Below are 17409 nucleotides of genomic sequence, written 5' to 3' on the forward strand. Positions count from 1 at the left end.
AGGGGAGTCCCGCTGCGCCGGAGCCCACAACAGCCCCCGCTCATATATTATACACCAGCCCTTAGATTTTAATCAGACACCACAACAGTGTCCTTTCTCTTTTATGACTTTATTATGCTTTATCTTTAAATTATAAATCACCTCCTGGGTTGAAATGGTATGTATAATCTCCGATCATGTGTAGGTAATTACCTCTCCCCCTTGTCCTGACCTCACCGACGGGGCTGCCACGAACGCACAGCGAGAGCGAAGTTTTATTCTGCGTGTGCACACACTCACACGAGCCCACACCCCGGGGTTTGTTGGTTTGTTTGTTTGTTAACAGCTCCTCTTTCCTTCCTCCTCCTCCTCCGGCCGTGCCCCTGGTCCCATCTTTTCTTTCGGATAAATTTTCCTCACATCGCTCCTGCCCGCAGCGCTGGGATATTATTTATGAAAAATAGACGGTGCTTTAGGCAGATGCTGTATCAGATTCGCTGTCATACTCGACTGTATTTGTACTATTTGTACTTTTTTTTTGGGGGGGGGCGGGGGGATGGGGAGAGTATACGGTTATTTGGGGGCAGCGGCGGTAGGAATATTTTTTACTCCCTGGGTCAACGCCACTTAGAAAAAATAAAATTATCCAAATTGTAATTGACTCCCGTGCCCAGGCAGGGATCTCTCCCAGGCGTGCGGAACCCTGGGAGCGGCGACATCAGCGCAAATTCACGGGTAGCGCTGGGTGCTGGGAGCAGAAGGGCCCACATCCCTGGGAGCACCCCGAACAGAGGACCCTCCCGTTCGCCCCGAGGGCTCTCAGGTGCCACCGGGCACCGGCAGACACAAACCGGAGCCGGGGGGTGCGCAGCGATGCTGGGCAGGCACTGCCGGGCCCCGGTCCGCCGGGACCCCCGGCCCGCACGGCGCTTTTGTTTGCCGGCGGTTTAAAGCCAGCGTTATAAAGATGTTCTATTGGTCCTAATCACAATTGATTGTCAATTAGAGCCTCATTTGTGCAATCTCCATCCATCTGCCATCTCTGGTTATCTGTTCACCAGAAAGTTAGCGCTGATTATGGGGCCCTAGATGAGTTGTGACATGTAATATCTCGCCAGTGGTCGGGCAGGGTGACCGGTCCCATCTTCCTCTCTCTCCATTTTCCTTGCAGGATGGGCGAGCAACAGCCTCTCCTGAGTCACTCGTCCGAGGGACGCTGTCCTGCGGGACCACCTCAGAGGGTGCTGGGGGAGAGGGGCTGCAGGGCACCCCCAGACCGGCGGGGTCCAAGAATTTTGGGCCCGGATCCCTTGCCCTGCTGAAGAAAGCTCCCACGGAAACGTTTCCTTCTCCGAAATAAATAGGGAATCACACGGAACACCCTCGCGTTTTTACGAGCCTCCCCGCCGCAGCGATGGTTATCTCTGTAGTTAGGCTGAATTATACCTGCGGGGAGGTGATATTTCCAGAGCCTGAAGGCACCGGTGGCCAGAGCATCTCCCGGGAGCCGCCAGCCCCTCGGCCACCCCGAGCCCCGTGTGCCCCCGCGGTGTCGCGTCTGAGGACGGGACCCGATCCTTGGTTCGGGCAGGGCAGGGCAGGGCAGGGCAGGGCAGGGCAGGGCAGGGCAGGGCAGGGCAGGTGAGACCCCGCCGAGGGCTCTGTCCCTGCTGCCCTTGGTGCCCGATCACGCTCCACACCAGGAGGGAGCCAGGCCGGGCACTCTGCGGGTTCCGGGGTGTCCGTGCTTTTAACTTTGTTAGTTAATATAATATCTATTTTCAAATTATAGTTCAGCGACCTCCAGATCAAAGAACAAGATTTAAAAAAAAAAATTTTTTTTTGACTGTTCTCCAGCCATCCCTCTCCCCGTCCCTTGGGGTCTGGAGCTTCGGGTAATTAAGGGCATTTATCGCCGCGGTAAAACAATTTAGCAGCCCTCAGTGCGCCGAGAAGGTCACTCTGGGGGCTGCACCAGGCGCGGAGGCTCCGCGTCCCTCCGCGCTCGGCGCTGCCCGCAGCCCCAGTGCAGCGGAGTCCCGCGGGCGGGGGGCTTTCCACGGCCGTGTCCGCCCGGCTGGGGGACCAGGACCTCCCTTGGACGTCTGGACTTGCCCATATTGTTTCCAAATGCAACCTGGCTCCAAGATTCATCCTGCTTGGAACATATTATTATTATTATTATTATTATTATTATTATTATTATTATTATTATTATTACTACTACTACTACTACTACTACTACTACTAGTGTATATACTACTACCTTTGGTTCAGGGGTCGCAAGCAGGCGCGGGATCAGCCCCTGAGCCCCACACGTGGCTCTTGGTCTCCTCCTGATTTTGTGTCCCCCGTGTGTCTCCCCGTGCAGGGCAGAAGCGAGGACCAGCGGTCACCCCGGGATGCTCGCCTCTCCTCGGGAAAGTGGGGATCCATCCACACACACCCCCGAGCTAAAATCAGGGAATTAATTAACTCTACCCACGAAGGCAAATGATTTAGGGAGAAAAAAAGATTCTGAAGCAGATCTCGCCCTCTATCAATGCGGTGTCAGGTCCTCATAGTAGAAGATTTAAAAGCCCTGGGGATTCCAGGTTAGAGTAGTAATGAGCTTAATTGAGGTTAATGCTTCCTGCACAGCTCCTTGATTATTAAATTAATATTATCACACACATGAATCATAATTAGAAGTTTAAATAATGCTCTAGGGGAATCCTCGGAGGATCTATTAAACAGTTCTCTTCCTCTCTCCGGCTCCCTCCCTGCTCGGCGGCAGCCCGAGGGCAGCCCCGGGGGCGGCTGAGGATGGGCGCTGCTGGAGGGGGGCGCACGGGGAGATGGCCCCGAATGTCACCGCGGGGACTGAGAGAGGGGCAGCGCACTCACGGTCCCTCCTCGCCCTTCAAGCCTCAGCCCGGCGGATCCCCGTTTAACCAGCCGCTCCTCCCCGCCCCCCGCCTCCTAATTTGGGTGCTTATCTCCCAGCACCCGGGAGTTTATATAAAATACTAATAAAGTGCCTTGTTGTCACTTATCGCGGCTGGGATCGGCTCTGCAGGGGCTGTTTCACACACCTCGCGGAAGCCGGTCCGTTTTGCGGGCAGGAGGCTGGAGGTGCCGCCGGGAGCATCCCCGGGATGCGGGGCGCGGAGCGGGGACCAGCGGGGCGATCGCCCCGTTCTTGCCCCGGTACCAACCCCAGCTCCCCGTCCCGCGGCTCCAGCCCCCGGCACGGCCGTGACACGCGTGGGGAGCAGCCGAGGATGGAGCTGCCTTTCCTGGCTGGGGGAGCGCCCCCGATCCTGCCCCCATCTCCCGAGCCGGGCGCTGCAGCACCGGGGACGCACACGCGCTGCGAGGACAAGCGGCACGATTATTATTAGTATTATTTATTATTATTATTACTACTACTATTTCTAAGGGAAGATTGAAAAAGGAGGAGAGGCAGTGGTGGAGGGGGCACACACAGCCCCTCTGTATCGTGGGGGCCGTACATGTAAAGGGAAAAATAAAATAAAAGAGAAATCAGATGGCCGGCACACACGCAGCTCTCTCTTGCTCCTTCTTTCTCTTTCTATTTATTTTCCTCTCTGTTGCTGAAACATATTGAAGGGGGAGAAAAAGGAAACATTAAGATCAACTGTGAGCCTTGCCGACGGTTTAACGATTTCAAATGAGCTCTGACTCTGGTGAAAATCTGACAATTACCCATCAGGATGGCAGATGATGGTTAAAATTACCAGAAATCAATATTCTCACCGGGTGTCCCAGCCTGATAAGAGAGACCAAGACAATGTTGACTATTAAAGTCGACAGCTTGAGATATTACACTATTAGTTATGCTATTTTTAATAATCTATAATATTTGGGCTATAATTAATTAATTATACGGGTCAGATAATATCTGGGGCTGGAATGAGGTCTGAAGGGTCTATTAAGGTTGGTAATGAGAAAGGAGAAATCTAATCTAAGGACGAGGAGCCGTGAAGTAACAAATATACAACGGACTTCAGATAGAGGGAGAGGGAAGGAGAAGGGCTATTGCAGACTCAGTGCACACACCTCTGCTCTGCACATCTCCCAGCCAGGGGTGCTGCCCCTGATAGCATCTCCCCCTGCTCCTTTGTGCAGGTACCACTGCTCCTGGAAGAGGCCTGGCTCTCTCTGAGGTGCTACAGTCCCTGGGAAGCTGGAGAAGGGAAAAGACTGGATGTGTATTAAGGTAATAATGCTAGAAAAAAGGGGAAAAAAAAAAAAAAAAACCAAACCCAACAAGTCATCCTGCCCCTGCCCCTAACAGCAAATTCCTCTTATTACTGAGATGTGAGGACACTTCAGGCAGTTCATGAAGTTCAACCCTCCTTTCAAATACTGTTCTGCCCCTGCTCAAAGGTAGGGTCTGATATTACCCCTGGCATCTAAACAGCCTCTGAGCAGTGGCTTCAGATGTATCTCTACATCCCAATGGCACTAATGGCACATGCACGTGTGTGTAAACATCAGTGTCTGTGAATATATCATATAGGGATATATAATCTAATGTATGGATTTTTTTCTATAGATACAAATGTTTATATAGGAATGTACACCAAATGAACATGAGGAAGAATGAAAACACTGCATTGTAATGCACATCTATAAATACATCTGTTTCTCTATCTCAAAGTGCTAATGTGTGTTGCACGCGTCAGGAACATAAAATAGCTTTATTCCCTTCTCTGCAAATGAACTTCAAGGCAGACCCTGTCCATTATAAACTCACTCCTTGCTCAGCGTTACTAACCAATATTGCAGGTGTGACACTCAGGGCTTTACCTCTTTTACATCGATTATAAAAATCGCTCCTTCTGCTGTTACCGTAATCCTTTTTCTAGGGCTGTATTATTTTTCATATTAGTTCTACCCTTATTAGTTACAGGAGGATGTGTTGAACAACATCCTTCTGTACAGAATGATGAAAACCACATTTTCTAGTTATGCTTAGATTAGCCAGGGTACTAATCCTTTCTTTTCCCAAGTAACAACTTAATTCCATAATTTTCAATAGGCCTCTCTTGGTTGTACTTTGGACTGGAAACCACTGAAGTATTAAAAAAACCTCTTGCAATGGCAGACATCTTTCTGGGACAGCTGTTTGATACAGCTCCACAGGATGTGTTTCTTCCCGAGTTATCTCTGTTGTTGGTTGAAACTCAAGTCTGCATAAGATGCTCTGCCCCATGTCTCCTTTGCACCCAACATGGATATTTCCCTTTTTCCTCAGCCAGTGCCTAACCAAGGCTGTTATAGTGTGGTGAGGTGCCAATCACAGGCAAAACTGAGAAGCTGCTGGATGGACATGGGAAACAACTTCTGCAGGCACTGCTCACAGCCCTGAGGGCAGATGAAGGTCCTTACCCAGCAGATGAGGAAGGGAGAAAAAGAGATCCTTCTGATTCTTTCATTATTTCCTGTGCATAGGAGTAAACTAACAGAAAGATCTAAATGGTTTTACTCCTAATGTTTATAGAAGAGGTTAGCAATGCTGCCAGGACCTGGCAGTTGTGATGGGTTTGTGGAAATGTCTCCAGCTCTTGTCAGTGGTTGTGTGATTTTCAAACACTGCCAGAGATTGGGAAGTGTGAGTGTGCATGGTGCAGTGGAGGGAGCTGGCACTGAGTCCCCAAGTGTTTAAGGTCAGGAGCAGAGCAAGAAGCCAAAACAGCAGCCTAACAACTCAATTGCTCAGTAGGATAAACCTGGTGAATTCAATGACAGCTGCCTCATCCCCAATTTGCCCATATTGAGAGGTTGCTTGTGTTGCCAATACTCTGAGCTACAGAAAACGGTGCCAGGGTCTTTACACAGTCAGGTCCCAGTTTTCTGACCAAGTTCTGCAACAGCCCAGGATTCTCCCATCCACTGCAGAACTTCACTGATGTCCCCAAAACGCTGCTTGTGGTGAGGTTTGTTTTGGAAGGGACACAGCAGGCCCACAGGTTGTCCACACAGTTATGGATTGAATCCCCCTTGTCAAAGACAACCTCAGACGGGTGAGCAGCACTTGTCTCTTGTGATTTTGTTATTAAAGCACTTAGAAATGCAGGTGATAAAGATATGAGACTCACTGAGAATAAAAAGATTACCCTTTTAGATCTAATCTAGGGAGTTAAGTCAAGGGGCAGCTCTATAAACTGGTGCAAATTAGGCTGACTGTGTCAGCTGATTTACACAGGAGGGGGCTGAATGCAAAATTGCCCGATGCTTTTATTGTGAGACCTTGTTGATATTTGAAATCCTGCTCCTGTCAGTACTGAGAAACTTCCTGCATATTCAAGTAAGAGTGTTGAAGGCACTACCTGAAGTGCTTTTGAAACTGGGTTGGGGTGGTTTAAAGCATGCCTGGCACGCAGTTACTCCTCTCTCAACATTGTGGTCCCAGCTGAGAGGTGGTAATTCACTATTCAGTTCCATACTGGGGAGGGGGGAAGGAAATTTTTTAGGCTGCCTAAATGCAGATTGAAAGCATGTTCTCTTATTTATAGCCAAACCAAGTGGGTATATTGGAGCATTTTGCAGCCATTTTCTCTGCATTTAGAACAGATGCAAAAAACCTGCACTAGGTAAGAAGCAATAGAATTGTGCTACACAGAAATGTTTCTTAATTTAGGCATTTGGATGCCAAATGCAAGTTAGGACTCACATTTTAGCTGTTTATTCAACATGGAAATTGGACCTGAACTCTCAGCTAGGAACCTTGGAGTCTGAATCAGATTGATTTATAATTTATTAATTGTTTAAATTAAAAACTAATTTAAAATTATTTAAATTAAAAACTGTAATGTTCATCAAGCAGTTGGATTGATTGCTGTAGAAGATACAAATAATGTTGGCTGATGTGTATGTGCTGGGGAAATTAATGGACACCTGACACATGGTATCTGCATTGTCAATCCTACAGGATGAAAAATGTGTGGAATCCATTGGTCAGGAATCCTAAATGGGAAGAAAAAACATCATAAAGTACGGTAAGTCAGTGGCTGATAATAATGTGGCATTTGGAATGTATCCTTTTTGATATCAGTGGGACATCAGTTTGTGAAGATTAGAGAGAATCAGGGAAATAATTATTTGCAGAAAAGATGTAAAACTAACAGCTTGAAGTGCAAAGTAGCAAATAATTCTGTCCTGTAAAAAAAAAAAAAAAGAGTAGTTAAAAGAGTAATATTTATTGTACTTTGTAGTGAATCAACAATCCCCAGAACACTAAAACAAGTGTCAGCCAGTACAGTAATTGCAGTTACAGAAATAACAGACAGAACTATACCCTCAGCTATTTATAACTGAACTGCACTGGGCTTAGCTTAGAAAATAGTATCATTCTGTAAATGATATCACTCCCCACTAAGCAGAGCTGTGTGTCAGACCTGGAGTCTTTGCTCCAGTTTAACATCTGTTCAGGGAAAGCAGCACTTTTGTTTTTATCACTGGATGATGGGAATATAACTACAGCTGTATATAGAACATTGCTTTGATAAGCATATCACACAGAGAAGGAGAAGAAATCATAAACAGATCTATAAGTTTGTCTGGAACTATGGTTCTTTCCCATAAATGATGTAACTCCCATTTTTCTGGCTATTGAAACAAGTGCAGACACAGACAAGAAGAATAATCTGTACCTGCAGTTGAACAGGGAATGGGAACAAAATTCCCAGCTCCCAGATTCTCATAGTAAATACAGCATTGAAAGTACATCAGAATAGATAGGGCTGGGAAAGATTCCCAAAATTACAACTTTTATCTTTCAATTCCAGTGTCCAAAACTTAATTGTCTATTCCACATTAGTTGTCTAGGCTGGCACCTTAATTATTGCATAGAAGAAAACGTTTCCATGGGGCATTTCGTTCCACCTGTCTCAGATTCCTTAGGACAAGGCACACAGAAAAGGCACACAGAAAAGGCACACAGAAAACTCATGCAGGTGATAACAAGCAGCATTCCTTCTGCCTTTTCAGAGAGAAACCAGCCCAGGTTCCTGGTTGCAGCTTGCTATTTAAACACACAGGTACACACAACCATTTCCCAAGTGTTTTGAGAGACTGAGAGAAGGGCAGAAGTATTTTTGAAATGCATCTTTCTGACATGTTCTTTTTGCCTCAGTCTTACTTTTATTTCCAAGCTGTAAAGATGATGGGTTTGTACCAGTTACATGTCCCTCTTAGTGAGCCATCAGTTGTGTCCTACCCCCTGATTTTAAGCCTCACTGAAACCAAGGGGAATCTTGGTGTTAGTGGACACAGGCTCAGCTCAAAGACTCTTTCCCTCACATCTCCATTTAATTTTTAAGGGAATCAATTGCTGTAAAGCTGATGACACATGTATCTTTATTAGATTGCCCCAGTTATCAGCACAGGTTCACTTTGTACCCCCTTGGGTTGCCAAACACAATCTGTTTGACTGATGTCAGGTCCATTTCTGTGCATGATCATTCTTCCAGCAGTCAATACTGAGGTTTTTTAAGTTATTGACCAGACAGCTATTGGATGAGGCAGGGCCACATGGCCTACTGACCCAAAATACTGTAGCAAAAGTGGTGAAGATATGAAATCAATAACTTTATTGAAACAAATATCCGAGCCGACACTTTCTGCAGAAGGATTAAACGAAAGGGCTCTGCTGGAAATGGGTCAAGTTGTGCATGGCTGATGCTGTAGGAATTCAGTCAGGCTGATGGGAACTCACACCTGAGGGAGGGAAGCAGAGAAGCAACCTTTGGTCCAGGATCAGGACCACAAAGCTGTGCAGTCCAGCCAAAGGACACACACGGGCTCTGGGGACCAGGGTGTTCCTGGAATGAGGACACACTGTTTCTTCCCTGGTCCTTCAATAACTCCATCAGCTGCCCCTGTGTGTTTGCAGTGGCTGGGAGCACTGAGGGGCACTGCCTGCCCTGGGCTGGCTTTCAAAGTGTTGATCATCAGTTTCCATCACTGACTTTGGGGTGGGCTTGTAGGTCCTCAGTGACACCCAAGTTCTGGCAGCCCTGGGGAGTTGGATGTGTACAAATATATTCTGTATGCACCTGTATTGGTCTTGCATTTGAAACTGTTTGCATGGCTTCACAAGGATGGAGAAACACTGCTAAACCCATACTCCATGCATAGGCACATGCTTTATTTATTTGGTTAGTGTTTCAGATTTCATGGGTATTTTAAACTAACTAGCATAGCCTTGTCATCATTAACATGTGCTCAGTGATTATGGTGCTTCTACAGTGTTGCTTTTCATCCTAAATGCTTGAGCAAAACCTCAGCCCTTTAGGTGAATCCAAGCATTTCTCAAAGCAGAAAATGTTGTTATCAGCACCAGTTAATACATATGATCTTGCCATCACTTACTGTGGAGACACCAGAAAAATAATTTAATAAAATAAGTTACTTTATTTTCTCAAAAATAACATTTTGTGAAATGGTTGTGAAACACAGAGAAAAGAAAGAGTGAAGAAAAGCTCAATAAACAGCCATTTTATTACTGTTGCTAGAAATAAAATAAGGGTAAGGGAGACTTGGCTACTGTTTTATTGTAGCCGTGAATTCACTTCTTTCATTTAAGTGTCTGTCACATTAGTAGAAAAATACAGATCACTCTGAAGTGTGTACACTGGCAGTGACTATGCCCATTTTTCATTTTAAATAACTTTCAGCTATTTTTTCCTCTCCACAGTTGGAGGTGGAAGGCTGGTATAAGAAGGGGTGCAAAATAAGAGCAGCATCTTTTCGTGGGCTTTGGGTGAGAATTTGGCACAAGTGGCTTTGCTCAGTTCCCACTGTAACAAAGTCTCAGTTTAATTGAGGGAATTAAAATGAAAAGAGTTAGCTTGAATATATGTGCTTTATTTAATACTGCCACAATATGTTAAACTTAATAACAAACCCAATTATTCCCAAATCACTTCTCACTATTGAATGTGTGTTTTGAGGACTGAAATGAATTAACTATGAAGTCACTTTGCATCAGTGTTTTTGTATGTCAAACATTTCTCTCTCTACCACAATGCTGACATGATGGCTTTTATGTCATCCCTGGCAGATATATGCAAGTTTAGCTGGTCTAGCTGAGGATTGAAGCGACTTTAAAATGGGCTTGTGAAATAATTTTTAATAAAAAAGATGATGTTTACACCATAAAAAATACTAAGCTTTTATTTAATACATGTATTTGAGAGATGAACTTGAAAAAAAAAGGCTCAGTCAGAGGAGACATGTAGGAATTAGGAAAGAAATGAACTCAGTAATGAACTCCAAACAGGAATTGGGTTCCTCCAAAGCATGGTACGTGTTTCCTGCTCACATCTGACACCCCCGTGGCACTTGCTGTTAAATTAGCCAGGTGCACTGGCAGCCCTGAAACCCCCTGGGCTGCACCCACGGGCAGCAGGGCAAGGTGGGGCATTCTGCCCTCCTACTCCCCTTTTGTGAGATCCCACCTGCAGAGCTGCATCCAGCTCTGGGCTCCTCGGCACAGGAATGGTATCCAAGCTGCTGGAGCCACTCCAGAGGGACCCCCGAGGTGATCAGAGGGATGAGCACCTCTCCTGTGAGCAAAGGCTGAGAGAACTGGGTTGTTCAGCCTGGAGAAGAGAAGGCTTCAGGGTGACCTAATTGGGGTCTTCCAGGGCCTGAAGAGAGCCCACAAGAAAGAGGGAGAGGCACTTTTTACAAGGGCAGGACAAGGGGGAATGGCTTCCAGCTGAAAGAGAGCAGGTTTAAATCAGATATTAGGAAAAATTCTTACCTTGAGGAGGGTGAGGCACAGGAACTGGTTGCTCAGAGAAGTTGTGGATACCCCATCCCTGACAGTGTTCAAGGATTGGATGGGGCTTGGAGCAACCTGGGAGAGTGGAAGGTGTCCCTACCCCTGGCAAGGAGTTGGAACTAGGGGGTCATGAAATGTCCCTTCCAACCCAAACCATCCCATTGCTCAAAACACTACCACATGTAATGAAAAGCAGCAGAAAATTACAAAAATGGGCTTCAAAGTTATATCAAAATAGCAAAGAGCATCAATAATATTATGGTAGTGAATATCCCTGTAATGAGTCATCAGGGAGGGAACATGCAGCCAGAGAATTTGCCTTTTTATGTAGAGACTCACCTTCATGAGATGTTTTACTGTAACTTCTTCAGAGCTTGATTGTGAGCTGCTGTATCTTTTAACACACTCCAAATCTTTCCATATTCTCTGTCTCTGTGTGGAAATATTTCTGTACTTCATCCCAGTTCAGTAATAACAACTCTGTGTTTCTTGGCTGGTTCTGGCTGTTACATTTCTTTGGATTTATGGGTTATATTGCTTTGGATTTACAGGAAAAAAAAGCTATGTTCTGGTGTTACAAATACCCATGAATGTGGTTTTCTGAGAGAGAGCCACCAGCTCTCAGCCACAGCCCACTCTTCTTTAGAAACTCATCCTCTTTATTGTTTCGAAGCAATGAAAGCAAGACAGTCATGAGAGGACTTTTTATTTTTTAGTCTTTTGTTTGTCACTTTCTGTGAGAAATGGTCCCTGAACAAACGACAGATACTAGGGCTTGCTTAAAGCCTGTCTCTGAGAATGGCATCTGAGTTCTTCCTTAAAGTAGCTCCTTCCAAGGGTTACCAACCTTCTGTTAGAAGAAGAGCAGGGAATGTCAACCTTATTTCTGACCTGAGGTGTTTTTGCCTCAGTTCCAGCTAGTGGCCCAGGTTTTCTTTTTCTCCATCAGACTAAACAGATCTCTGGCATCTGACAGCTTTCTTTCAACTTTACTTTCATGGAATATTTTATATGGAATTATTGTTTCTGCACACTATCTGCCTGTTTTCTACTGCAAGTTGGTGACAGAAACTGATGCTTTAGTACTGTTATAATAATGGGGATCTGGCATGGCACAGACCTCTCCAATTTACACCCATACATACACATACACTTTCATTTCTTCAAAGTCTTTCTGACAATATGACTTTTTTTTCCATGTATATTTCTAAGTTTTTAGTGTCTTTGAGCCCAGATTCACAGCCCTGCTCTTTGTCCTGTCCCCACTGTAGCTGCTGACACACTTTGGTTCAGAAGTTTGGTCTCAGGCTGCGGGTGGGAAGCCCTCAAGGGGACTGAACTTTGTTGAAGGGCTATCTGAATGAAATTATTTATAATGAGCATGCCTGGCAATTAGGTAATGCTAACCACTGGCTGGGGGTGTGAAATGAATGCATTATATTCAAAAAAGGGGAAGAAGTGGTGATGTCTGTGCAGCAGGCACCATTGCCAATCCACAGTATTTACATTCGGTACCTCTTTGGCTTAAATGTTTATACCTTAACAGATATTTTCCCAAGATTGAGAGACTGCCTGATATAATAGCAGGTAATCTGTACTGAACCTGAGAGTCAACTGATTACCAGGCTTGCCTGAATTACTATTTGCTATTACAGTATTTTAGGAACCTGTAATATCCACCATTACTTTCTCTTGTGAAAGTCCTTAGACTGACTTGCCGTTGCCATTTTTCCCTCTCAGGCAAATAAATATCGTGGTGAATCCAATACAATCAGCAGAGTGGAACCAGAGTGTATGATTTTTTTTTGCACAGATAATTAAAGCCCAGTGTTCTCCACTGTAACAATTACAAGTACTTGAGAAAACAATGACAAGGTCATCCTGTGAATGCAGCCATCAATCAGGGAATTCGCTGCCTTAATAAAACAATAACTCACTTGTTTAGAAACCAACGCACAAAGGAAGAGACAACAAAATTGTTTCCTTGGACATATGTTCCCTTAACCACATCAATGTGGAGCAATGGCACACATAGTGTGTTTAGCTAATTAGGACCAATTTCCCCTCTCTGCCCCAGGTACCCGAAGCTGGAATAGAAAAAGCCACTTGGATTGTGTGTGCACACGTGGAAGAGTCTCTCTTTTCCTTTGGGAATGATGTGGTGGCAAATATCCTCTGTGGACAGCCCAGGCCAGTGCTTGCTGTGCTCCCCCAGCAGCACCCACAGCACACAGGGCTGCAGATGTGCAAATACAGATGTGACTCAGCTGTCCAGTGTCACACAGCTGCACATAATTGATGCTCAGGCGTGGCTTTGGATTAGAAAGGGAGATTTTGGAGCTTTTTTCGTGCCATGATGTGGGATGAGGATCTGCCTTTCTGTAATCTGAACAGACTGTGGCCAGTGGGTGATGCTGGGTGATGTATGACAGGGTCCCCAACACAGGCACTTGTATCCTGGGCTTTTCCTTGCTCTGGCTCAGTGTGGGTACTGCAGCTGCATCTCTCCTGCCCTTGAAGCAAACTCCCTGGGCTGTCAGCAGTGCCTGGGTCTGCACTGGAAAGGTGCTCAAGAACTGCAGAACATCTTAGAAGTGAAGCTTAAAAAACCCAGCTGAGGACATATTACTCATTTGGGAGTAGACTGATCCATAGGCTAATGGGTGTGTTGAAGGACAAATAATGTACAGGTAAGAGGATACTTTAACCTATTTTTCTGTTGATGGAGGTTGCTGACTGCCACTGAACTGCTTTTCAAAAGAGCATCAGTATGAGTTATCTCCTGATAGCCATGTCCTGGCAATGGTGGAATGTAGCATCCCTGCACAGAACTTTTTAATTTGTAAGTTTACTTTTGAAATTATTGTTCATTTTTAGAAAGGGGTATTATGTTATATACAATAGAAACAGGGGGAAATACAATGAAATGTTCAATTTGAACCAAAGCACTTGTGAGGTGTGACTCACAATATGTGTGCTAATCAGTTAATAATGCATAGTTCCCACCTCCCACATTTCAGCCTTCACCTCACCCAAAACTGAAGAATTTTCTCATTGACTTCCTTTCCATGGGTCAGGCTGAGAGTTTGCTGTTAGAAAAGCTCAGGTACAAACTTTAAACTTCCACTGTTTGAGTACAGGCTAAAAAGTGGAGAATGCGATTGTGAAAGGGAAGTCTGGTTTCTTTTATGTATCTATTGTAGAATTAATTGATGTTTTTAATTTATTTTTATGAATGTAATTATAAACTGATATCTCAGAGACTGAAAGCTGCTTTTATGTTATATACAAGTAGCTACAAAGGTAATTTTGCAGGCTCCTATGTTTAATCATTTGCATTTATACTCATTACTGCATACATATGGCAGAACTGAAGTACAGAACTGTATTTCTAAGGCAACAGTAATTTTTTCAGACACTAATTAAGCCCATTAAAAGTACTGATCTCAGGCTCACATTTGCAGAATAAAGGCATCAAAGCAGCAATTTGGCACATTGGATGGGAAATTACTAATTTTTTTCACAGTTTTATGTCATGCATTTGCAAATATGTCTTCTTGAGCTACTCAGGGCCAAATTCAATGAGATTCTCCTGGAGCTGGACATGATGAATTTGAAGAGGGGCACGGAGAGCCATGGATCAGCTGTGTAGATGTCTTTGGCTTTACAGACTTCCCTCAGCTCCACAGACCCTTTGAGTGCTGTCCTTGCTCCAGGCACTCTTACCTCACCCCCATGGCTGGGTGAGAATACTTTCCCCTACAAAAGCCACTAAAGAGTTGAAGAAATGTTTTAACTCTCCTTTTGGGGAGCCTTAGACAGCCAAGAGCTGCTGACTTTGTAAGGTCCATCAAAAACACAGATTTGCAGTGCACAGTGAGGGTAGCTGCAGGTGCTGCTGCCCTGCTCCCAGGGCTCTCCCAGCCTTGAAGAACTGGAATGTCACTAATAGGCCACTGTTATTTTTTGGCGAGGTGCTGAACTGCTGGCTCTGTCTATATTTAGTGGTGGTGTAACTTAAATCAAAGCCCTGACGTTATTAACAGCATCGTGGACATTTAATTGGATTTAAGAAACACTCTCAGGGCCAGCCTGGGCAGCTCTGCTAGGACAGATGGGTTTGTCTTCTTTTTGTCACAGATGAGTTTTGTCATTCAGCTTCATGTAAACTCAGATTTTAAAATGCACTGTTAGGTTTAATTTGGGGGAGAGCAGTGGGAACTGTGGCCTGTGGTGTAGAGCTGTGCATTCAAAACAGGCCTGTAGGACAATTCAGGGTAGAGGGGACCTGGTGAAGTCTCTAGTCCTACCTCCTGATCAGAGTCACATCTGGTCAGTTTGCTCACAGCTTTATCCAGTCTTGTTTTGATAATTTCCAAGGATTGGAGGCACATTCTCCCTGGGTATCTGTTCCCCTGCTTGACTCTTAAAAAGTCCCTGATAGTTTCCAGTCTATCTTGTCTCCTCTTGTGCCTCTTATCCCTCGTCCTCCCACCAAATAATTTTATAAAGAACCTGGCTCCATCATTTCAGTGACCTCCTCTCAGCACTGGAAAGCCTGTAATTCCCACCAGCCCCAAAGGACAGCAGGGTTACATTGGCTTCTTCTCCCACAAAAGGCTGGATTTGAACCTCATGATCTCTCCAGGTCCCTTCCAGCCTGGGCTGTTCAATGACTGTTTATTGTGTTAATTTTCTTTTACAAGTTCTCCTAAGCTAGCAGGTGCTCCTCTCCCCTAGTTTAGTCCAACCTCCTCCAGTTCAAGAAGATTCCTTTCCAAAAGTCCTGTCCAAGGCCAGGCAGAGCTGCTGTGGAGGTGGAGAGCTGCTTCCAAGTGGGACTGGGAAACCCAGAAGGGATATTTCCACTTTTCCTTTACATGCTTTTCCTATAAGGTGTCTCCAAGGCATACTGGGGCTTGTCCAAGCATCCTAAACACACAGAATTCTGGAAGATTTTGATGTGATCGTTCCCAGCTGAAACTGGAGTGAGAGCTTGGGGATGAAGGTCTCAGCTCAGCAAAGAGTTTAAGATCCTCCAAATTACTTGGCAGGGTAGGGATAGGTTAAAGTATCCTCTTTAAGCCAAAACCTGCATTTAAATACTTCACCAGCCTGTGCTCTAAATCCATGGACTGTGAGTGTGCAGACTGCATCATGATGTGGTTTTTTTCCCATGTTATATAAGGAAAAAAAAATTACTGGTTTTTAATTTAGATCATTGTTATTAGAACAGACACCCTTGTAGGTAGTTTCATTTTGTTAAAGAAGTGTCAACTCTTTATAGAGATAAGAACATCAATCTGTTTAGGACTTTTTCTCTGACAAATATAACAGGAATTCCTCACTATCTTGGAAATTAGTGATCTTCTTTGTCCTGAGGTTCAGTTATGCTGACCTCCCTGTCATAACCCTGACTATATTTCCAAAGTGCATGCCTTCCCCTGTCACAGGAGAAATCTGTAGCACAGAAACACAACCAGCTTTCCACAATTCATGGTAAAAAAAAAAAAAAGTAAAAAAAATTTCTGTTATTGTGACAGAACAGATGCTATATAGAAAGGATTGCTTACAGATACATTGTAAGTTAATCATATCTTTTCCAAAGTATATTGAAAAATTCTTGTTAATGTCTGAAATGAAATACTTATGATTACAGGAAATGAAATTACTTACAACATTTTTTCACAGCCTCTCACTCTCAACACACACTCCTTTTCGCACACACGTATACACACACATAACTATTGTTAATTAAGACTGTCTCCATTATGGGGCTAATTAACAATTAGCATAAACATAATTAGCTGATGTTGACATTTAACTCATTACGTTGTTTAAATAATTTTCAGAAATTGCCCTTAGTGGCATTCTGTCATACTGAAATAATGGCAGCACTTTGTCATGTAAATTAAATGACATTTGTGTTGTTTCCTCTCTTAACTCATGCATGGAAGATTTTTTTTTTCCTTTTAATTTGGGCTTCATTCAGTTCAGAATCCAAGATGATTCCTAAAACATGAGCTACAACCTCAAGTCCTTGCCTGCTCTCCATAAGCAGCCTGAACATTTGGGGATCTGCATCCTTTCACTTCAAAAGCTTGGATCTCTCTGTGCAGATTCCCCGGTCCCTGAGTGCTCCCCACAGTCCTGGCAATGGGCATTGATCAATAGGTGATCAAGTGGAGCAGAGAGAGGAGAAAGGGCAGCCCTGGTGTGGAGCTGGGACTGCTTTCTGCTTTCACATGTGTGTGCCCACAGCCTGGAACAGCAAAGGTGCTCCGGGTGCATCCCAGCAATGTGGGCAGTGAGAGAGGGGATCCTGCCCCTCTGCCCTTTCCAGACCCCACCTGCAGAGCTGAGTCCAGCCCTGGGCTGCCCAGCACAGCAAGGACATGGACCTGGAGCAAGTCCAGAGGAGGGACACAAAGCTGCTCAGAGGGCTGGAGCCCCTCTGCTCTGGGGGTGCTCAGCCTGGAGACGAGAAAGTTCCAGAGAGACCCTGGAGCACCTTCCAGTACTCAAAGGGGGCCCAGCAGAAAGATGGGGACAGACCTTTTAGGAAGGCCTGTTATGATAGGCCAAAGGGTAGTTTTAAAATACAGGAGGCTAGATACAGAATAGATATAAAG

The sequence above is a fragment of the Fringilla coelebs genome, assembly GCF_963513975.1.
Source record: "Fringilla coelebs genome assembly, chromosome: 4".
NCBI classification, from domain to species: Eukaryota; Metazoa; Chordata; class Aves; order Passeriformes; family Fringillidae; genus Fringilla; species Fringilla coelebs.